Genomic DNA, 23,783 nt, shown 5'->3' with positions numbered 1-23,783 from the left:
TGGATGTCCATGAAACTAGTGATCTACCAAGCAGATGGCATCCCCCAGAAGTACTTTTCCTATCAATTTTGCAACCGGCATAATCCGAATCGGAATAGCCAATTAAATCAAAAGTAGCTCCTTTGGGATACCACATACCAACGCTTGTGGTGTGCCTGAGATACCTAAGAATTCTCTTAACAGCGCGAAGATGAGCTTTCTTAGGATTAGATTGGAATCTAGCACACATGCAAACACTGAACATAATATCGGGCCTAGATGCGGTAAGGTACAATAAACTACCAATCATAGAACGGTAGAGAGTTTGATTAACCGGGTTACCTCCCTCATCTAAGTCGAGATGTCCATTTGTAGGCATGGGGGTCTTGATTGGTTTGCACTTCTCCATGTTGAACCTTTTCAACAAGTCTTTGGTATACTTCTCTTGTGAGAGAAAGTTACCATCTTTCATTTGCTTGACTTGAAAGCCGAGGAAGTATGTTAGCTCACCAATCATTGACATCTCGAACTCCTTCGACATCAACTCACCAAATTCCTTGCAATGATAGTCATTTGTCGAGCCAAAGATTATATCATCAACATATACTTGACAAATGAAAATATCACCGTTATGTTTCTTTGTGAAGAGAGTTGTGTCGACGGTCCCGATTTTGAAGCCCTTTTCGACGAGGAAGTCGCGAAGACGCTCATACCAAGCCCTTGGAGCTTGCTTTAGCCCATAAAGCGCCTTGGACAACCTGTAAGCATGGTTAGGATATCTAGGGTCTTCAAAACCAGGCGGTTGCTCAACATATACAAGTTCATTTATGAAGCCATTTAAAAATGCACTTTTTACATCCATTTGATAAAGTTTTATATCATAGCATGATGCATATGCAAGTAGGATACGGATGGCTTCCAGTCGAGCAACCGGTGCAAAGGTCTCTCCAAAATCTAAGCCTTCAACTTGAGAGAATCCCTTTGCGACAAGTCTTGCCTTGTTTCTTACAATCACACCTTGATCATCTTGTTTGTTTCTGAACACCCACTTTGTTCCAATGATTCTTGCATCTTGTGGGGGCTTCTCCAGGGTCCAGACTTCGTTACGAGTGAAGTTGTTAAGTTCTTCATGCATGGCATTCACCCAGTCCGGATCCTGTAGTGCCTCATCTATACAAGTAGGCTCAACACAAGAAACAAAAGAGTGATGTTCAATAAAATTAGCATGTTTATGTGATCGAGTAATAACCCCTTGTGAAGGACTCCCGATGATTTGGTTTTGAGGATGAGCTTGAAGTAGTGATGAGTTTCTCTTGTCAACCACTTGGGAAGAAGATCCTGGAGCATCAACATCTTCGGCTTGTACCCTTGCTTGTTCATGAGAGACAAATGTATCTTCATTTGCATGCCTCTCATCTTTTTCATCATCTTGTGGTACATTTGATGAAGAAGGCCTGTCAATGATTTGCACCTCTTCTTCATCTTCTTTTGGTTTGATAGCTCCAATAGGCATGTTCTTCATTGCTTCCCTAAGTGGCTCATCACCTACATCATCAAGATTTTCAAGTGCTCCTTGGGAGCCATTAGTCTCATCAAATTCCACATCATATGTTTCTTCTACCACTCCAGTGGCATGGTTGAATACTCGATATGCTTTGGACTTTAATGAATAACCCAAAAGAAAACCAATATCACAACGTCTTTGAAACTTCCCTAGGTGATGGCGTTTCTTGTAGATGTAGCATTTGCACCCAAATACCCGGAAGAAAGAGACGTCTGGCTATTTCCCATTTAGCAGTTCATAAGGAGTCTTCGCAAGTAGCCGGTGAGGAAATAGCCTGTTTGATGCATAACAAGCAGTGTTGACAGCTTCGGCCCAAAACCTCTCCGGTGTGTTATACTCATCAATCATTGTTCTTGCAAGGGTGATCAAGGTCCTATTTTTCCTTTCAATAACTCCATTTTGTTGAGGTGTATATGTGGCAGATACTTCATGCTTGATCCCAATTTCATCACAGTACTCATGAATGTTGGTGTTGTCAAATTCTTTGCCATTGTCACTTCTAATCTTCTTAATCTTGCAATCAAATTCATTTTGTGCTTTCTTGGCAAACTTCTTGAATATAGATGCAACTTCAGATTTGTCATGGAGAAAGAACACCCAAGTGTATCTTGAGAAGTCATCAACAATCACTAGACAGTAGAGGTTGCCACCGGCACTGACATAATTTGTAGGTCCAAACAAATCCATATGAAGTAGTTCCAGTGGCCTTGATGTTGACATGAAAGCTTTAGTGGGATGTGTATTAGCAACCTGCTTTCCAGCTTGACATGCACTGCATGGCTTGTCTTTTTCAAATACCACATCCTTTAATCCTCTAACCATATCTTTCTTTAATACCTTCTTGAGTGTGCTCATCCCAACATGTGCAAGCCTCCTATGCCAAAGCCATCCAAGAGAAGCTTTGGTGAAGAGGCAAGTTCTTAAGTCTGCATCTTCTGAAGTGAAATCTACTAAGTAGAGGTTGTTGTATCTAAATCCCTTGAATACCATTGATTCATCATCCATTTTTGTTACAATAACCTCTGATAGAGTGAATAAGCATTGAAGTCCAAGATCACAGAGTTGTCCCACTGATAATAAATTGAAGCTCAAAGGTGCAACTAAGAGAACATTTGATATTGATAAATCATTTGAGATTGCCACCTTGCCAAGTCCTTGCACTTTTCCTTTTGAGTAGTCTCCAAATGTGATTTTATCTTGACCATCAACATTCTCATCTAGTGAGGTGAACATCCGTGGGTTGCCTGTCATATGTTGTGTGCATCCACTGTCAATAACCCAATGGCTCCCACCGGTCTTGTAGTTCACCTACATTCACAGACAATTCAAGCTTGAGTTTTGAGGGCCCTATATTGCATAGGACCAGTGACTCTCTCAATTAAGGACTTTGCCACCCAGATTTGTCTAGGTCTACTCTTATTTGGTGGACCTAGGAATGTAACCTTAATCTTTCCATTTGCAACCTTTCTTAGAACATAGTGAGCATTGAAGGCAAATGGTCTTGAGTGCTTAGGCAAGGGAGTTGGTGGTTTAGCTTTGCAGTTGTGGGCAAAATGACCTTCATTTCCACACTCAAAGCATTTGATAGGCTTGTGAGTCTGCTTTGGCTTGTATTGAGTGATAGCTTTCTTTTGCACAAAAGCATTGTATCCAATACCACTCTTGTTATTTTTCATAACAGTGTTCATAAGCAGCTCATTTTGGAGGTATTGACCCTTGTTGAACTTTTGCACACTTGTTGCAAGATGTTCATTTTCACTTTTTAGTTTCTTGACCTCATTCTTAAGCCTTTGATTATCCACTGCCAACTCATTGTTGAAATCATTGTTCTCAATAGCAACTTTTCCTCTAGTAGTTGCATCAGTCAAGTAATTCTTCAATTTTTGGTTGTCTAAAGTCAGGACTTCAACTTTTTCAGTCAATTCAGCATGTAGACTAGTTTGCTCTTCTTGAATCAAATCATCACATGAGGTTGCTACATCAAGCTTAACAACAGGGTTAATAGCCTCATGTGTTTTGCAAGATAAAAGTTCATTTTCAACAAGAAGATTGTCATGATCAAATTTAATTTGAGTATAGTCTTCCTTGATCTTTACTAGTCTATTTTGCAACTCCCTATTAGCTTCATTTAATTTGTCATATTTTTCCTTAGCATCTTTTAGGGAGTTTGTGAGCTCATTTACAGTTGATGACATAGTTTTATTTTCTTCTTTTATTTCATCACTAGCCTTTATAACTATGTCATACTTGGCATTTAAAGATTCATTTTCATTTTTCAACCTATCACATTTAGCTTTTGACTTTCTAATGATTTGAGTATATTCTTTAAGTAAGTCAGCTAACTCATCATATGAAGGTGAAGCAAATTCTTCATCACTATCACTATCACTATCATCATCAATATTAATATCATTTTGTACCTTTCGTTCACCCCTAGCCATGAGGCATAGGTGAGAAGTGGATGATGGCGATGGTGGTGGTGAAGAGAAGTCTCCGGCGATGGCCGCAACTTTTTCGTCATTCTCTTCTTCACTTGAAGAAGATCCACTTGATGATTCGATGTCGGTGAGCCAGTCGCCAACAATATATGCCTTTCCGTTCTTCTTCTTGTGAAACCTCTTTTGCTTTCCATCCTTTTTCTTGAAGAATTTCTTTTCCTTCTTTTCATCATCGCTGTCATCTTCCTTCTTGCCCTTGAACTTGTTCTTCTTGGGCTTGTTGCATTGATGAGCAAGATGACCAAGCTCACCACAGTTGTAGCAGTCCATCTCAGAAATGGGCTTTCTTTTGTTGGAAAAGAACTTCTTCTTTCTTGAATCAAATTTGATGCCTTCTCTATTTAGCTTCTTCAACATCTTGGTGGTCTTCCTTACCATCAAGGCAATGTTTGCATCAAGGTCATCATCACTTGAGGACTCTTCCTCAACTTGTATTTTTGCTTTTCCTTTTCTTTCATGATTTGCTTTGAGAGCCAAATCCTTTCTTTTGGAAGATGATTCTTCTTTGTTGATGTGCATGTACATTTCATGGGCATTGATCTTTCCCAAAATTTGTGTAGGTGTGGTAACTGAAAGATCCATTTGATGTAGCACAGTGACAATGTGTCCATATTTGTCTATTGTGAGGACACTGAGAATCTTCCTCACAACATCCGGTTGTGAGATTTGAGTAAGCCCCAATCCATTGACTTCCTCTACAAGAATATTAAGTCGTGAGTACATAGCGTTTGCATTTTCATTAGTAAGCATTTCAAAAGAATTTAACTTTCACATGGCTATGTGATATCTTTCCTCACGTTCACTTCTAGTTCCTTCGTGTAGAGCACAAATGTCCATCCACAAATCATGAGCATTTTTATGATTCCGAACTCTATTGAACACATCTTTGCAAAGGCCTCTAAAAAGGGTGTTTTTGGCCTTCGCATTCCATTTCTCATAATTAAACTCATCACCTACAAGATTTGTGGGATCTCTAGGTTGGGGAAACCCTTGTGTGGCGGCTTTATAGACACCAATGTCTATAGCCTCTAATTATGCTTCCATACGAATTTTCCAATAAGGAAAATCGTCACCATCAAAAACGGGAGGAGGTCCATCCCCACCGGACATCGTAACTCTAGCGGTTAAGCTAATCTATGAGCAACAAGGCTCTGATACCAATTGAAAGGATCACGATGCCCAAGAGGGGGGGTGAATTGGGCTTTTCTAAAAATCAACACTAATTAAAACCTAGGCATGAGCTAAACAAGAGCCCAACTTCACCCCAACAACTAGCACTAGGAAAATAATACTAGAAATATAACAAAGCTAAGACAATGCTTCAAATACTTGCTAAACAAATACACAATGTAAAGTGCTTGAATTAAGTGCGGAATGTAAAGCAAAGTTTAGAAGACTCCTCCAATTTTTCCCGAGGTATCGAAGAGTCGGCACTCTCCACTAGTCCTCGTTGGAGCACCCGCGCAAGGGTATCGCTCCCCCTTGGTCCTCGCAAGAACCAAGTGCTCACTACGAGATGATCCTTTGCCACTCCGGCGCGGTGGATCCCTCGAGACCGCTTACAAACTTGAGTCGGGTCACCAACAAGATCTTCACGGTGATCACCGAGCTCCCAACGCCACCAAGCCGTCTAGGTGATGCCGATCACCAAGAGTAACAAGCCGTAGACTTTCGCTTGACCAAGAGAAGCCTAATGCAAGTGGTGTGTGCTCTAGGTGGCTCTCACTAGCGCTAATGAGGAACAAGCGCGGATTATGATTCCCTAATCTCCTCACTAGGCTCTTGGAGCTTGCAATGCTCTACCAATGTGCTGGAATAAATGTGGAGTGCAAGACATTGAATATGGTGGGTGGAGGGGGTATAAATAGCCCTCACCCACCAACTAGCCGTTACAGGCAATGTGCTGCGCGATGGCGCACCGGACAGTCCGGTGCGCCACCGGTGCGCCAACGGTCACTTCCAACGGCTAGTTCTGACAGAGAGCCGTTGGACTCATGGCGCACCGGACAGTGAACAGTCTACTGTCCGGTGCACACCGGACAGTCCGGTGCGGTGTCCGGTGCACCACTAAAATTCAACTCAGAACACTGCGCTCTCGGGTTTCTGCGAAGGGAAGACACTGCCGTGGACCAGCCTGGCCCCACCTGGCAGAGGGTGCACCGGACAGTCCGGTGCACACCGGACAGTCCGGTGCCCCTAAGCCAGAAACCCTAACTCTTGTTTTTCAGCTGATTTTCAAATCGGTTTTTGCTCTAACTTGTGTGTGAGTTCTAGAGTGACACCTAGCACTGTATATGAGTGTGATTGTGCACCAACACTACACTAGAACTCTCTTGGTCAAACTACTCATCGACAACCCCTCTTTATAGTACGGCTAAAAGAGAATAAAAGACCTAACTAAATCGCGAGTGTCCACATCTCCTTGACACTCGGACTCCGTAGACCTTCACCTTTTGTTCCGTTGTTTTAGCCGTCGCTTCGAGTTCTTATCTCCGGGATTGCTTTCACATTGTAGTGCTTTTACCTGTCATGCGACCTAACTTACCATTTGTCTCTGCAAAACATACGTTAGTCACATATAATATTATGTTGTCATTAATCACTAAAACCAACCAGGGGCCTAGATGCTTTCACACGATTAGCTTATGCTATTGCTTTAACTTAATCAATGAACATGATGTGATCTTTTATGATACGATGATGTTATCCCGATGAGGTCCTTGTGATTAGTTTAGGGGGCTCAGGCTCTTTCCTGAGTATCTCTTCGTAAGGACCTGTTTGGGGAGTGACAACCCGGGATAACAGTGCAACCATGAGGGTGGAAGGGGACGCGCTTCGCTGATTAATTAGAGGAACCAGATGAGTAGTTGGCCTCGCCGTAGGGCCGTCAATGGGGTCCAGGCACAGTACTTGCTCTGCCAAGGTTGGTTGCAGAGGTTCTTTGTTTTGGTTTTGTTAGTCACCCTTCCTTTGGGGAGATGTACTGTGTTTATCAAATTGGAGAAACCTAACAGGCGGCTATGTCCTCTGGGAAATCTTTGTAAAGGCTACTGTAGTGAAACCCTGCCAGGTCACCTTGGTAGTGATCAATGGGGAGGCTAGAACCCCGGGCAGAATGGGAATCATGGCTTGTGGGTAAAGTGTGTGACCTCTGCAGAGTGTTAGAAACTGGTATATCAGCCGTGCTCACGGTTATGAGCAGCCTTGGGATCCTCTTCGATTTGAAGAACAAATGGTTACTTTTATGATGGTGAATAGCAATGATGAGTATAATCCTAATCTCTGGTACTTCCTCTTGGAGGGAGTGCCTCTAGGTAATAACTGGGTTATTACTAAAACCTAGCTATACTTATAGTAATAAAACTTGACCAACCAAAAGCAACTGCTTAACTTTAAACTCCACATACAGCTAGTCCACTTTAGCCAAACGGGACATTTGCTGAGTACGTTGAAGTGTACTCACCCTTGCTTTACAAACCACCCCACCCCAGGTTGTCTCCATTGTTCTCAGTGCTCAGGATGTGAAGCTGGCAACATGGATGACTTCGAGGAGTTCCAGGAATACGATGAGTTCTAGTTTATCTTAGTGGCAAACCCCCAGTCAGCTGCCTGTGTAGGCTTAGCATCTACGTTTCGTATCTCCGCACTTTGATGTTTATGTTAAAGACTATGTTTATGTATTAGACTATGTGGATGTCTTGGACATCTTGATGTAATAAAGTACCTTTCTGCTATTTAATTCAAGCATTGTATGATGATGTCCAATTATGTAATCGCTGTGTACGTGAGTTCTGATCCTGGCACGTACATGGTTCGCATTCGGTTTACCTTCCAAAACTGGGTGTGACATAAGTGGTATCAAAGCCTTGCTGACTGTAGGACCGCTAACCTAAACTAGAATGGTCGACCTAAGTACTATTGACCTCTAATCTCACCTTGACCTTAGTGTCTTTTCAAAAGTTGGTTATCTTGACCAACTCTATGTTATTTACTTATCTCAAAAAGTTTCGTCTCACTTTTCTTTCTGCTTACTTTCTGGTCTCATAGTTCTACTCTTACTCTTGTGCTTACGATGTCTTTTGTAGATGGCCTGTATCAGGTGCACTGCACGTAAGTCTGTGATCCCCCTTTTTGCCTTCTCGCCTGGCGGAACGTCCCCTGCGTCGCACGGTGTTAGGTCAGTTCAGTCACCTGGAGAGACTGCATCGTCGCCTGCACGAGGAGCAGGAGCGCTGATGCCAGGAGCAGGACCAGGAGCAGCAGGACTCTTCCCCCTCACCTCAGCGGGAGGTGGAGTCTGAGAGGCCTCCTTCCCCTGCACCTCAGCTAGAGATGCCCCCTGCACCACCTTAGGGCATCCTGGATGCTGGAGGAGACCTTGACGGAGACGGAGACGACGACGACGTCGGTGGCAGTTCGAGCCACGACATGGAGCTTTCGGAGGAGCCGGAGCCAAAGGGATGGATCGCTAGACCCATCACTCATGACGCCGCTCGTGGGTGTCACTTCCACGACGCTCTCGATAACCTGTTGCGTTCGGCGTTCGACCGACACACCTGGTCTATCGAGTACCGTTGTGTAGTCTACCAGCATCATCGCGGGCTATACCCGGACCAGTGGGAGGCTACTTGCTTGGTGCGCCGTACTGACGATGATCTCCGGGGTGCAGAGGCCTTCTTGGAGCACTATTCTATCACTGAGAGGGATACTGCCGACGCAGCCATGCAAGATGCAGCACGACGTGCACTTTCTCAGTATTGCTCGTTGTTCAGCGGGGTAGCTGATGGCCTTGACCTGAAGTACTACCCTCGCCGTTCGACCGACAGTGCTGGAGGTGTGATTGTCTCGCCTGTTGGTGAGGGCAATCCTAGGCTGAGCAGCATGGTCAACTTGGTCGCCGTGCTCAACAAAGAGTTGGACCACGCCCTTGATGAGTTGGGCAAGGTTCGGCGGAGGTTGCGGAATTGCGTGCTGAATGCGCGACACACCACTATCTGGATGGTGGTTCTCCCGCCCCTGTCGGGATTCAGCACCCTTACCGTTCGCCGCCCCATGGTCGCTTCGACTATGGTACCCCAGACTGCAGGACCCACATAGATTTAGATCCATAGATCGGTGGAGTCAGAGTCTATAATAATGAATTCAGTGCCTTAGTCTAGTTAGTCTTAGTTTGAGTTAGTTTGCTTATCGTATGTTGGAATGTTTGTCATGATGAACATGTAATGAAGTTGGATCTTTGTAATGATTGTCACCAAGGTGTGGGTATCCCCTACAACTTGGTGTAGTTATTAATAAAGTCAGTTATTTAGTGGGGTACTCCATTTATTTCCACTTTCCTCCTTATCTGAGAAGCTGTCAGCGAAGATGGTCAATTATTCAGTTCTATGAAGATTTTCTATACATCTTTTCTTATCCTGAAAGACTGCAGAGTCAGATTTGATATATGTGTGTGAATTCTACAGATGTCTGAGAACAGGCGCAGAGGTGCGAGGTGTGCACAACCATAGCAGCAGGCACCCCAAGAGGAAGCAACCCCACAGCAGCATTTGCCACCGCCACCATCGATGACCATTGAGCAGATGTTCTTGATGCAGACCCAGGCAGTTCAGGCAATTGGTTAGACATTAGCAGCGATGCAGCAGGCTCAGCAGCAGCCACCACCACCTTAGCCTCCAGTGCAAGTCCAGATGCCTCAAGTGCCCAGGGACAAGCGGACCAAATTCATGAGGGGCCATCCCCCTGTCTTTGCCCACTCTACAGATCCCATGGACGCGGAAGATTGGCTACGTCCCGTGGAGCGTGAGTTGCACACTGCCCAGTGCAACGACCGCGAGAAGGTGTTGTATGGTCCCCGACAACTGAGGGGAGCAACCCAGTCTTAGTGGGAGTCTTACCTCGCCACCCATGCTAACCCTGAAGCCATCACTTGGGAGGAGTTCAGGGATAACTTCCGTCGCTACCATGTGCCCGAGGGACTGATGATAGTGAGGAAGGAGGAGTTTCTCGCTCTGAAGCAAGGTCCCTTGTCCGTTAGTGAGTACATGGACAAGTTTCTGTAGCTGTCGCGTTATGCCCTAGATGATGTCAACACAGATGCCAAGAGGTAGTACCGCTTTCTGAGAGGATTGGTTGATCCCCTCCATTATCAGTTGATGAACCACACTTTCCCTACCTTCTAGCATTTGATAGACAGAGCAATCATGACTGAAAGGAAGCGTCGGGAGATGGAGGATAGGAAGCGCAAGATTGGTGGACCTCAGGCCGGGAGTAGCAGTCGTCCCCGCTACTTAGGCAATTCGCCACAACAATTCAAGCAAGGCTACCAGCATCAGCGTCAGCACCAGCACCAGTACCAGAGGCAGTTTCCTTAGCAGTAGCAGCAGTACCGTCAGAACACTCAGCCCAGAGGAAATCAGTACCAACGTCAGAACAACCAGGCATCTCGTCTTCCTGCCCCAGCAACCAACTAGAATGGCCAAGCAGCCCCAGCACAAGTAGGAGGTCGTGCATGCTTCTACTGTGGAGAATAGAATCACTGGGCGAAGAATTGTCCAAAGAAAGCAGCCCAGCAACCGCCAACAGTCAATGCCCCAGCAAGACAAGTAGCACCACAACAAGCACCAGGAGTCCGTGGTCAGGCCTACAACCGTGGAAAGGTGAATCACCTGGAGGCCGAAGCAATCCAGGATGCTCAGGACGTGGTAGTAGGTATGTTTCCAGTCGAATCCTACCCAGGAAAAATATTATTTGATACTGGTGCCACACATTCTTTTGTTTCTGCATCTTGGGTAGAATCACATAACATCCCCATGGAACCAATGATCCCACCTTTGAGAGTTAATTCAGTTGGGGGAAAAGTTCAGTCCGATAGGATTTGTCCGAATCTAAGGATTGAAATAAGGGGGATAGCCTTCCCCCGCTAGCCTAGTAGTCATGGGAACTCAGGGGTTAGATGTCATCCTAGGGATGAATTGGCTACACAGAAATCAAGCCACTGTCAGTTGTGACAAGAGAACCGTTAAGTTGGTGTCCCCATCCGGAAAGGAGGTAGTAACCAAGCTATACTTACCTGAACTAGAAGAAGGAGCTTGTCACCATTTATCAGTAGATGACAAGGAGTCCAATCCGATTGAAACAATTAGGATTGTGTCAGAATTCCCCGATGTATTCCCTGAAGAGTTTCCAGGCATGCCACCTGAAAGGAAGGTTGAATTTGCCATAGAACTTATCCCAGGCACCGCCCCTATTTCCAAGAGAGCTTACCGAGTGTCCGGACCAGAGTTGGTGGAACTCAAGAAGCAGATTGATGAGTTGTTAGAGAAAGGCTACATCAGACCAAGTACCTCGCCTTGGGCAGCCCCAGTGCTATTTGTGGAGAAGAAGGATGGCACGAAGAGGTTGTGCATCGATTACAGAGCTTTGAATGAAGTCACTATCAAGAATAAGTACCCCCTGCCCAGAATTGAAGACTTATTTGATCAATTGAGAGGAGCCAGTGTGTTCTCAAAGATAGATCTAAGGTCAGGTTACCATCAGCTGAGAATCCGACCTGCAGATATACCGAAGACAACATTCATCACCAAATATGGACTATATGAGTTCATGGTTATGTCATTCGGATTGACGAATGCACCAGCGTACTTCATGTATCTGATGAACAATGTGTTCATGGGCTACCTCTACAAGTTTGTAGTGGTGTTCATTGATGATATTCTTATATATTCCCAAAATGAGCAAGAGCATGAGGAACATTTGAGGAAAGTACTTCAAAGGCTACGAGATTGCCAGTTGTATGCCAAGCTTAGCAAGTGTGAGTTTTGGATCAATGAAGTTCTATTCTTGGGTCATATTATAAATCGAGATGGACTAGTTGTGGATCCAAAGAAGGTAGCAGCGATTCTGGACTGGAAAGCACCAAAAGATGTCCGAGGAATCAAGAGTTTTATTGGAATGGCCGGTTACTATCGATGTTTTATTGAAGGTTTCTCCAAGATTGCCAGACCAATGACAACCTTGCTAGCAAAGAAGGTTGAGTTCAAGTGGACCCCAGCGTGCCAAGAATCATTTGAAACGTTGAAGCAAAAGTTAACAACAACGCCAGTGTTGGTTCTGCCAGATGTTCACAAGCCATTCTCAGTGTATTGCGATGCTTCGTACACCGGACTAGGATGTGTATTGATGCAGGAAGGGAGAGTAGTGGCATACTCGTCCCGACAGTTGAAGATTCATGAGAAGAACTATCCCACTCATGACTTGGAGCTAGCAGCAGTGGTTCATGCATTGAAGACCTAGAGGCAATATCTTTATGGGCAGAAGTGTGATATCTACACGAACCACAAGAGCCTCAAGTATATATTCACTCAGGCAGAGTTAAACATGAGGCAGCAAAGGTGGCTGGAATTGATTAAAGACTATGAGCTAGAGATTCATTATCACCCAGGCAAGGCAAACGTAGTTGCAGATGCTCTTAGCAGGAAGAGTCAAGTCAATATGTTGGCCGCTCACCCGATGCCGTTTGAGCTAGCAAAGGAATTTGACAGGTTGAGTCTCAGATTTCTGAACAACACTCAAGGAGTGACAATTGAGCTAGAGCCCACTCTGGAGCAAGACATCAGAAAGGGTCAGAAGGATGATGAGAAAATCAACGAGATTCGGCAGCTGATCATCGATGGGAAAGGTCCAGATTTCTGTGAAGATGCCGAAGGGGTGGTATGGTTCAAAGACAGGTTGTGTGTTCCCAACATCACCTCAATTCGGGAACTGATTCTCAAAGAAGCTCATGAGACAGCATATTCTATACACCCTGGTAGCGAGAAAATATACCAAGACTTGAAGAAGAGATTCTGTGGTATGGTATGAAAAGAGAGATAGCAGAGTATGTGGCTAGATGCGACAGTTGTCAGAGGATCAAGGCAGAGCATCAGAGACCCGCGGGTTTGTTGCAGCCGTTGCAGATTCTACAGTGGAAATGGGATGAGATTGGGATGAACTTTATAGTTGGTCTTCCCCGCACTCGAGCTGGTTATGACTATATCTGGGTAGTAGTGGACCGTTTGACAAAGGCGGCCAATTTCATACCAGTCAAGACCACCTATAATAGTGTAGTGTTGGCAGAATTATACATGTCTCGGATTGTGTGCTTGCACGGTATTCCAAAGAAGATAATATCGGACAGAGGTACCCAATTTACTTCTCACTTTTGGCAGCAGCTACATGAAGCTTTGGGTACGCACTTGAAGTTCAGTTTAGCTTATCACCCGCAGACAGATGGTCAGACTGAGAGAACCAACCAGATTCTTGAGGATATGTTGAGAGCTTGTGCTTTGCAAGACCAGTTAGGATGGGACAAGAGGCTATCGTATGCAGAATTTTCTTACAACAACAGCTACCAAGCCAGTCTAAAAATGTCACCATTCGAAGCACTTTATGGGAGGAATTGCAGAACTCCATTGCATTGGGAGCAACCCGGCGAAAGATAGGTATTCGGCCCCGAGATTTTGCTTGAAGTTGAAGAGAATATCAGGATGATCTAGGAAAATCTGAGGGCAGCACAGTCTAGGCAGTGAAGCTATGCTGATACCAGGAGAAGAGAACTCAGTTTTGAAGTGGACTATGTCGACTTGAAAGTGTCACCCATCAGAGGAACCAAAAGGTTTGGAGTCAAAGGCAAGTTAGCACCTCGCTATATCGGCCCGTTTCAGATTCAAGCCAAAAATGGAGAAGTGGCTTATCAACTCAGCTTACCAGAGAACCTGCCCGCAGTGCATGATGTGTTCCATGTGTCTCAGTTGAAGAAATGCTTGAGAGTGCCAGAAGAGCAGTTGCTAGCAGAGGATCTTGAAGTTAAAGAAGATCTGACTTACATTGAGAAGCCAACTCAAATTCTAGAGACAGCAGATCGGGTCACACGGAGAAGTACCATCAGGATGTGCAAAGTCAAATGGGGTCATCACTCAGAAGAAAAAGCAACCTGGGAAAGAGAAATGATCTAAAAGCCAAGTACCCTGAACGCTTTGCTAGCCAGCCCTGAACCTCGAGGGCGAGATTCTTTTAAGGGGGATAGGTCTGTAACACCCTGAATTTGGGGTATAAAATTTCTTTCTTTTGATCATCCAAATTCAGGTGTTACTCTTCTCTATCTCACTTTAGTTTCCCTCTCTCTAGTTTTCTCTCTCTCTCTCTCTTTTAATTAGAGTTAGTTGTATTAGTGAGGGATTATTTATTTTATTTTGCCCAAAACATATGAGTCATGACATGTTGCATCATGCTGAGCTTAAAATATTCTTTGAAGTGTTGCACATGTTTGAATTTATTTGAATTTGAAATCTAGTTCGAATTTGGATTTGAAAACCCTATAGAAAAGAAAAAGAAAAGGTATTAGAAAATCTAGAGAAAAATAAAAGGAGAAAGCAACCCAGTCGACCAACTAAGCCCAGCCAGACCGTGCGCCCGCGTCGCCTGACAGGCGGACCCCGCCTGTCAGCGGCAGTTCCCGCTCGCGCGCGCCCTCCTCTCGCTCGCTGCCCAGTGGGACCAACCTATCGGCACCAGTTACTTCGCCCGCTCGCTCTCCCTCTCCCTCTCTGTTTCGCGGGCCCAGTTCACCAGTGCCAAGCCATTGCCCCTGTGCGTCCCCTTTTCTCTCTCTGCGCTGTGGGCCAGCCTTGTCAGATCCGCCTTCCCCGCACCCACCGTGGACCGGCGCGTGCGCACTCGCGCACGTCCCCGGGTTTCTCGGCCACGACGCCCGCGCGCCCAGCTCTCTATTTAGAGCCCCGCCAGTGCCCCGCGCACATCCCTCACCTCATTTCGCGCAGCTTTGCCCTCTCTCGCGCTCTGCCCTCGCCGCCAGCCGCCGTCGGAGACCCGCGCCCATGTTCCCGGCCATCCAGCTCACCGGAGACCGCGCCAAGCCTCCTCGAGCTCCGCCCCGAGGTGAGACACCCGTCCCCGTGCGCAATTTCCTTTATTGCGCCCTGTGTTCGTCTAATTTCGCCTTCGCCGGTGCTCGACCGCGGCGATCCACCGTGCTCGCGCGGTGTCCGGCCGATTTGGCCTGGTTTAGTTCACCGGAGTAGGTCTCTGTGTCACCCTGTCTCTGCAGAAGCTAGCCCAAGCCTTAGCGCGCCTTAAGTCACCTCCCCGTGGCCGAAATCACTCACCGGAGTTTCTCCAGCCCGCCCGAGACCTTCTCACCACCGTTCTACCCTCTCTGCCATTGAGTTCACCGTGGCACCCTCTCCCTCTCTACCCAACTCCGGCGACCCCAGAGCCACCTAGCTCGCACCTGCCTCAACTCCGGCGACCTCACCACCGCGGAGAGGAGCGGCGCCGCCCGCAGCCGTCTGTTTCCCCGCTCTGATCCCCTCCGTCCGATTCAGATTGAGCGGCCCGGACCGCAGGATACCGCTTCGCGCACGCACGCCTGACGCCCTGGGCCGCGTGTCAGCGCCACCCGTAGTCGCTCATCCATCCTAGTCTGACTTTTCCCTGTTCGATCTTGATCGAACGGTTCGGACCCCTCCCCGTCCGATCGTGATCGAACGGCTCAGACCCCCTCGGACCCCTGTAGCCATCCGTTTCCCCTCTGGCGCTGGGCCCGCTCGGTCAGTGCGCTCTCCCCCTGTCGCTGACACTCCCTGTCCCACCTGTTCGCCCCCCCCCCCCCGCGCGCCCTCGGCCGCAGATTTAATCTCGGCTGTCGGTTTCTGATCCAACGGTTAGATTCACCCGATACCCCTTCGCGTGGCTGTTTTGCTTAAGAAACCCCCTGGTTTTAGGAAATCAACCCGTCGTCCCTGGTTTTCGCGCGCAGACCCCTGTAATCTTGCGGATTTAGCCTTGGACTTTAAAATAATCATAGAATTGACCCTAATTTCATATTATGAATTCTCAAACTTGTTTATTTCATAACTTTTGCATATGAACTCCAAATTTAGTGATTCAAATTGCAGAATGTTCATAGAATTATTCTCTGTTTAAATAAAATAGGTTCACTTACTGTCTACACACTCTAATTTTTAGGATTGAATATGAACTAATGTAGATGTATGTTTTATTTATTTAATAAAATAAATAAAAGGAGAACCTTAGAGATTTTAACTTATTTGAGCTTCTGAGATTAATAATATGTATTACATAAGTTCATCTCTGTTCTAAATTGTAGGTCACAATAAAATATGCTGAACTATGTTTTTGTACTTGTCAGTAACACTTAGAGGAATAATAATCAATTTCCAAAATGAAGCTAAGTTATGTTGTAGTTCATGTTATACTTTGAATCCATCATCCCTTATGTAGAATTTGATATGCACTGGTACACGCACTACGGGGGTGTTTGGTTACACCCCGCTAAAATTTAGTCCATGTCCCATCGAATGTTTGAACCTCCGTTCCGGGTATTAAATGTAGTCGGATTATAAAACTAATTTGTCAGCCGAAGATTAAAAGACGAGACAAATCTAGTTCAGTTGGTTGGGTCTATATTTCATACTCCTATTTAAAAGTCAAACGCTTGATGTGACCCGGGCTAAACTTTAGCAGGAGCAACCAAACACCCCCGTAGTGCGTGTACCAGTGCCCGGTTCCATCCAACAAGGTTCCTGGCCAAAGACAGCAGTCCAAGACAAAATTATTTAATAATGCGTAAACAAATCTAGATCACCCCAATTTGGCCCCAACCAGCCCCCACCAGTCAGTGGCACACGGAGTCAGCCGGTCTGGTGGCGGGTCCATTTCCCCAGTTCCCAGAGACCAGAAGCGGAAGAGGACGGAACAATCAACGACCGCGATTCCAAGGCCGTTGCCATGAGACCCGAATTCGAATCCACCGGGTGGGTGAGGAAGGGCCTAGGGCCCTCTGCCCTGTGGGCTGTGACGCTGTGGCAGCCACTTCTCAAGCCTATCACTGAGTCACTGACTAGCCAGCGGCCAATAATAAAGGCATCAGAGCACGATTACCAACATCGTTTGGACCATCTACGTTGAAAACGAATATTTACTCTAATATAATTTTTGATCTTCTTTTATTATGAAAAAAATATGATATAGACTCTGCTACACAAATTTTTTATTTTTGTTTTCAATATTGAGATGATAAAGATTCAAAGAAAATAAACCTTAAATTTAGCATGTATCTATAGATATAAAATTTAGATACAGATATAAATAAATTTTTTACCTTTTTATTGAAGGGATCAAATAATGCATAAAATAACTTATGCAAAATTATATTCTTATTTGTAATAATTTGTTTGATAATAACATAAGAAAAATAAATATCAAATTCTATGCATATATTTTAAATTATTAAATTTGTTCAAACAATTCGATACTCTCTTTCATCCATCGACCATCCTTGTTTTTCCTTGCCCCCTCTAAAAACTACAATAATTACTCCATTCGTTTTAAGCGGTAACTTAACATTACATGGTCTTCTAAATTAAAATTTGATGATCTAGTTATTTTATTTTAAATTGTTTATGTTTGTAAACTTATTATAATCAAATATTATAATTAATTACAAATCTAGCAATGTTAACTTTGTATTAGAACAATTAAAATTTGACAGTTAAATTATGGATCGAAGATTTTAAAGTTTGAATTTTGATACACGTGTATGCCTTCTGAAAGAGAATATATGTAATATAAGATTTATTTACATACATACTAGCTCATTTTAATCAAATAAGGGTATGTACAACCCTATTTACTATAGGATCTTTTGAGGAGTCTTTAGAGGCTAATTGAAAAAATTACAAAAGAGAAATTCTTCGCGAAGATACGGTCTTTACACGACTCTTCATACATAATCTCTTAACTGTATTTATGGTTTAGGTGTTCAGGGTTGTATCATGAATCTGTTGATTGTCTCTTAAATGGAAACCGAACCACCGTCTCAAGGTTGTACATGCCCTAGTAAATACTCCTTTGTACACAACAAAAGAAGTGAGTAATAATAACATTTGTTTTCACTATCTCTACTACATAAACTAGTTGTAAACTGTTTTCTCTCGCTCATCTCTTCCCTTTTTCACCTCAACTAAATTACAATGTCTTACTATATTTGCTCTTGAAGTCATTTTCTTCTCTCTCATCTTAAATTTCAATATCATACCATCATTTTATGCCATCCCTCCGTTCTAAAATAGTTGCTGCTACGATATTCGTATTAGTCAAACTTTCCCAATAATATCTAGATTTATAAAAAAACATTAGCGACATGTGTATCTCTGAGATTTTATTATAAAAATAGATTCAAAGGTCTATCTAATGATACTAATTATGTACTATAAACATTAATATTTGCTTGTATATATTTCACCAAAGTTAAAAATAATTGATTTATCAAAAAGCAAGAACAACAAGCGCATAGAAACCATTATAGCTTCATAGTTGAAACTACCCTTAGGGCCGCTCTACGTTTGTATTAAGATCAGTCTCGGTGAAAGTTCTATGAGAATTTCATGGCATTGACTAAGACATACCATAGTATAGATATAGAACATGGTGAAAGTTTCATTGGATAAAATAAGTTTCCGAGATAAAATCCGTCTATACTAGTTTTAATACATGAGAGTTTTATAATAAGTTAGGACATAAAATCTCTATTGAAACTGGCTTAACGGTGATGCTAGAGGATAGATAAAAAGAAAAAAGGAATACACAACAAACTTCGGTGGAGGTGCTAGCTTAGCAATAGTTTGATACTAATGTTAGATTTTGCGCTAGGTAAAGAATAGAAAAATGTTTCTCCTCTCTTGCACAATACATATTATTGTTGGAATCGGACTGCCGACACACGACACGCTCGCTGGGTCGCCCGCACTCACGACGTACCTCCTAGAACGTCTGAAAGTCGCATAGAGGGGGGGTGAATAGACGAAACCTGAAATTTATAAACTTGCACTAAGGCCGGGGTTAGCGTTAGAATTAAATTCAAGTACGAAAGATTGTTTCTCTTACTAAGAGTTGCTCAATTGATGTGGATGACGTTTGTGAGCAAATTCAAAACAATATTTAGCAAGGAAACTTTAGAGAGAGGAAAGAGAACAAACAAATCAAATGGAAATCAACACGAGTGAACACAGTGATTTGTTTCACCGAGGTTCGGTTACAAAGAACCTAGTCCCCGTTGAGGAGGCCACAAAGGCCGGGTCTATTTCAACCATTTCTCTCTCTCAAACGGTCATGTCGGCGTTTCGACCCCGGGGGGTCCCTGGACCGACGAGTAAATTGTCGCTGCGTGCCCCAGCCCAGATGGGTCGGCGCGAGACGGAACACAAGGAGGGGAGAACCGTGGCTTCGTGTTGTCCTGCGCCTAGGGTGGATGCGCTTGCAGTAGAGGGTTACAAGCGTTCACGAGGGAGAGAGAGATCCTGTCCGTCAGCCCGTCCTCCCGTGCGGCCACCTCCTCGTACGAGGGCCCTGGACCTTCCTTTTATAGATGTAAGGAGAGGGTCCAGGTGTACAATGGGGGGTGTAGCAATATGCTAACGTGTCCGGCAGAGAGGAGCCAGAGCCCTATGTACATGCCGACGTGGCTGTCGGAGAGGTGGTTGCGGCTACGTAGATCAAGAGGGCTTCTCCGGCAGCGGGGGACACCAAGATGGGCGCGCTTCTAAGGAGCGCCTTTAAGTTCCCGAGGGCTTCCTCGGCCTCGGGGGTCCAAGTGAAGCGCTCGGTCTTCCTTAAGAGGCGGTACAGGGGTAGGCCTCTTTCGCTGAGGCGCGAGATGAAACGGCTCAGAGCCGCAAGGCATCCCATGACCCTCTGTACTCCTTTCAAGTCCTTGATAGGCCCCATGTTGGTGATGCCGCGATTTTCTCCGGGTTGGCCTCGATGCCCCGCTCGGAGACGATGAACTCCAGGAGCATGCCTCGGGGGACTCCGAAGACACACTTCTCGGGATTGAGTTTCACGCCCTTCGCTCTCAGACACTTGAATGTCGTTTCAAGGTCAGTGAGGAGGTCGGAGGCTTTCCTTGTCTTGACTACGATGTCATCCGACATAAGCCTCGACCGTTCGGCCAATGTGCTCTCCGAACACGTGGTTCATGCACCTTTGGTATGTCGCGCCTGCATTCCTTAAACCGAATGGCATAGTAATATAGCAGTACATGCCAAAAGGTGTGATGAAAGAGGTCGCGAGCTGGTCGGACTCTTTCATCCTGATTTGGTGATACCATGAATAGGCATCGAGGAATGACAGGGTTTCGCACCCAGCAGTGGAATCCACGATTTGATCGATGCGAGGCAGAGGGTAGGGAACCTTCGGACATGCCTTGTTTAGACCAGTGTAGTCTACACACATCCTCCATTTCCCACCTTTCTTTTTTACAAGCACAGGGTTGGCTAGCCATTTGGGATGGAATACCTCTTTGATGAACCCTGCAGCCATCAGCTTGTGGATCTCCTCGCCTATGGCTCTACGCTTTTCTTCATCGAATCGGCGCAGAGGCTGCTTCACGGGTCGGGCTCCAGCTCGGATATCCAGCGAATGCTCGGCGGCATCCCTCGATATGCCAGGCATGTCCGAGGGACTCCATGCAAAAACCTCGACGTTTGCGTGGAGAAAGTCGACGAGCACTGCTTCCTATTTGGGGTCGAGCTCGGAGCCGATCCGGACTTGCCTGGAGGCGTCGTTGCTGGGGTCGAGAGGGACGTACTTAACCGCCTCTGCTGGCTCGAAGTTGCCGGCGTAGCGCTTCACATCCTGCACCTCCTTGGAGAGGCTCTCTAGGTCGGCGATAAGGGCCTCAGATTCGGCGAGGGCCTCAGCGTACTCCACACACTCCACGTCGCATTCGTACGCGTGTCTGTACGTGGATCCGACGGTGATGACCCTGTTGGGGCCCGACATCTTGAGCTTGAGGTAGGTGTAGTTGGGGATGGCCATGAACTTGGCGTAGCATGGTCTCCCCAGCACTGCATGGTAGGTCCCTCGGAACCCGACCACCTCGAACGTGAGGGTTTCCGTTCGGAAGTTGGAGGGAGTCCCGAAGCAGACGGGCAGATCGAGTTGCCCAAGGGGTTGGACGCGCTTCCCGGGGATGATCCCGTGAAAGGGCGCCACACCGGCCCGGATCGTGGACAGATCGATCTGCAAGAGCCCGAGGGTCTCGGCGTAGATGATGTTGAGGCTGCTGCCTCCGTCCATGAGGACCTTGGTAAGCCTGGCGTTGCCGATGACGGGATCGACAACGAGCGGGTACTTTCCTGGGATCGGCACGCGGTCGGGGTGGTCGCCTTGGTCGAAGGTGATGGGCTTGTCGGACCAGTCTAGGTAGACTAGCGCCGCCACCTTCACCAAGCAGACCTCCCGGTGCTCCTGCTTGCGGTGCCGAGCCGAGGCGTTCGCCACCTGCCCTACGTAGATCATGAAGCAGTCGTGGACCTCGGGGAACTCCTCTACTTTGTTGCCCTCCTTCTTGTCGTTGTCATGGCCTTTGCCACCTTCCGCCGGGGGCCCGGCCTTATGGAAGTAGCGTCGAAGCATGACGCACTCCTCAAGGGTGTGCTTGACGGGACCCTGATGATAGGGGCATGATCCTTGAGCATCTTGTCGAACAGGTTGGCCCCTTCGGGAGGCTTCCGAGGGTTCCTGTGCTCGGCGGCGGCGACAAGATCTGCGTCGGCGGCGTCACGTTTCACTTGCGACTTCTTCTTGCCCTTCTTCTTCGTGTCGCGCTGAGCGGACGCCTTGGGGACGTCTTCCTGCTGGCGTCCCTGAGGCTGCTTGTCCTTCCGAAAGATGGCCTCGACCGCCTCCTGACCAGAGGCAAACTTGGTGGCGATGTCCATCAGCTCGCTTGCCCTGGTGGGAGTCTTGCGACCCAGCTTGCTCACCAGGTCGCGGCAAGTGGTGTCGGCGAGGAACGCACCGATGACATCTGAGTCGGTGATGTTGGGCAGCTCGGTGCGCTGCTTCGAAAATCGCTGGATGTAGTCCCGCAGGGATTCTCCTGGCTCCTGGCGGCAGCTTCGAAGATCCCAGGAGTTCCCAGGGTGCACATATGTGCCCTGGAAGTTTCCGGCGAAGGCTTTGACCAGGTTGTCCCAGTTGGAGATCTGCGCAGGAGGCAGATGCTCCAGCCAGGCTCGGGCGGCATCGGAAAGGAACAGGGGGAGGTTGCGGATGATGAGGTTGTCATCGTCCGTTCCACCCAGCTGGCAGGACAGCCGGTAGTCCGCGAGCCACAGTTCCGGCCTTGTTTCCCCCGAGTACTTGGTGATGGTAGTCGGGGCTCGGAACCGGGTCGGGAACGGCGCCCGTCGTATGGCCCGGCTGAAAGCTTGCGGACCGGGTGGTTCGGGCGAGGGGCTCTGATCCTCCCCGCTGTCGTAGCGTCCCCCACGCCTGGGGTGGTAGCCTCGGCGTACCTTCTCGTCGAGGTGGACTCGACGGTCGCGGTGGTGGTGCTCGTTGCCGAGGCGACCCGGGGCTACAGGCGTTGCGTCCTGCGTGCGCCCGGTGTGGACCGAGGCTTCCCGCATGAATCGGGAAGTCGCGGCGCGATGCTCCGGGGGGTACCCTTGCCTTCGGGAGGCAGAGCTTTCGGCCCGTCGGACCGCGGCATGCTCCAGGAGATTCTTGAGCTCTCCCTAGATACGCTGCCCCTCGGTGGTGGATGGCTCCAGCATCGCTCGGAGTAGTATTGCTACTGCAGCCAGGTTCTGGCCGACCCCATTGGAAGCCGAGGGCAGCCTTGCCCTGGCATCGTCAGCGATGCGGTGCTGGATGTCCTGGGTCGGATGACGCGCTTCTCCGGCTAGTGCTCGGCCTGCCCACTCCTGCCCGATGTTCTGCCGGAGCTGCACAAGTTGTCCTGCTTCCTCGTCGAGCTTGGCCTGCATCTCGCGGATTTGCTCGAGCTGTGTGTCCTGACCCCCCGCAGGGACTGGGACCACAGGTAGCTCCCGAAGGATGTCAACGCGAGGCGCAGGCCTAGGCGGATCGTCGTCCTCCGGCATACCAAGGTGGTTGCCTTCGTCGAGACCCCCTATATCGACGTGGAAACATTCGCGACTTGGGCCATAGTCCTCGTCGTCAAGGCTGTGGCCACCATCGGAGTAATCGGAGAGGCAGTATTCACATGCGGTCATGAAGTCTCGCATGGCACTAGGGTTACCGAGCCCGGTGAAATCCCAACCAGAGTCGGGCTCATCATCTTCCTCGGAACACGGGGGCCCGTAGGTTGAGACGGCCGTCAGTCGGTCCCAGGTTGACCACATATGGTACCCCGGAAGGTTAGGATATGCCTTTATGAAAGCGTCCACCGAAGCGGGGTCGCTTGGTGGGTCGAAGCTGAATCTAAAAGGCACAGGGTGGAAAACGGACGGTACCTCTTGATCGACGGATGGTGACGAAGTCGCGTCGGGGACGGACTGCACCGTTATCTCAGGTACGAGGCTAACGCCCAGCAAGACCTTCGCGAGCGTGCTGGCATCATCCGTCCGCTTGGGGTTGGCGTGTTGCGGGGAAGCGGTGCTCGTCTTCGTCTTAGACGCGAGGTCAACGCCCGACGTGTCCCCCGCTGGGGCGCCGACGTCGTCGGCTCGTTCGACAGCCAACGAGGTGCCGCCTCCTGCTTGGCCATGGTTGCCCCGTCTCCTGCTGGGGCGGGGAAGGTGACGGGACAGGCCCGGATGCTGCTCTTCCGCCATGGGGGGAAGACGTCGTCGATTCCGCCGCCGTCGGGCGGGCCGATGGCCGTTGTTGTCGTTGTCGCGCGGCGGAGGAAA

Source organism: Zea mays, chromosome 7, assembly GCF_902167145.1.
Source record: "Zea mays cultivar B73 chromosome 7, Zm-B73-REFERENCE-NAM-5.0, whole genome shotgun sequence".
Lineage (NCBI taxonomy): Eukaryota > Viridiplantae > Streptophyta > Magnoliopsida > Poales > Poaceae > Zea > Zea mays.
Note: the sequence above shows the minus strand (reverse complement) of the source record.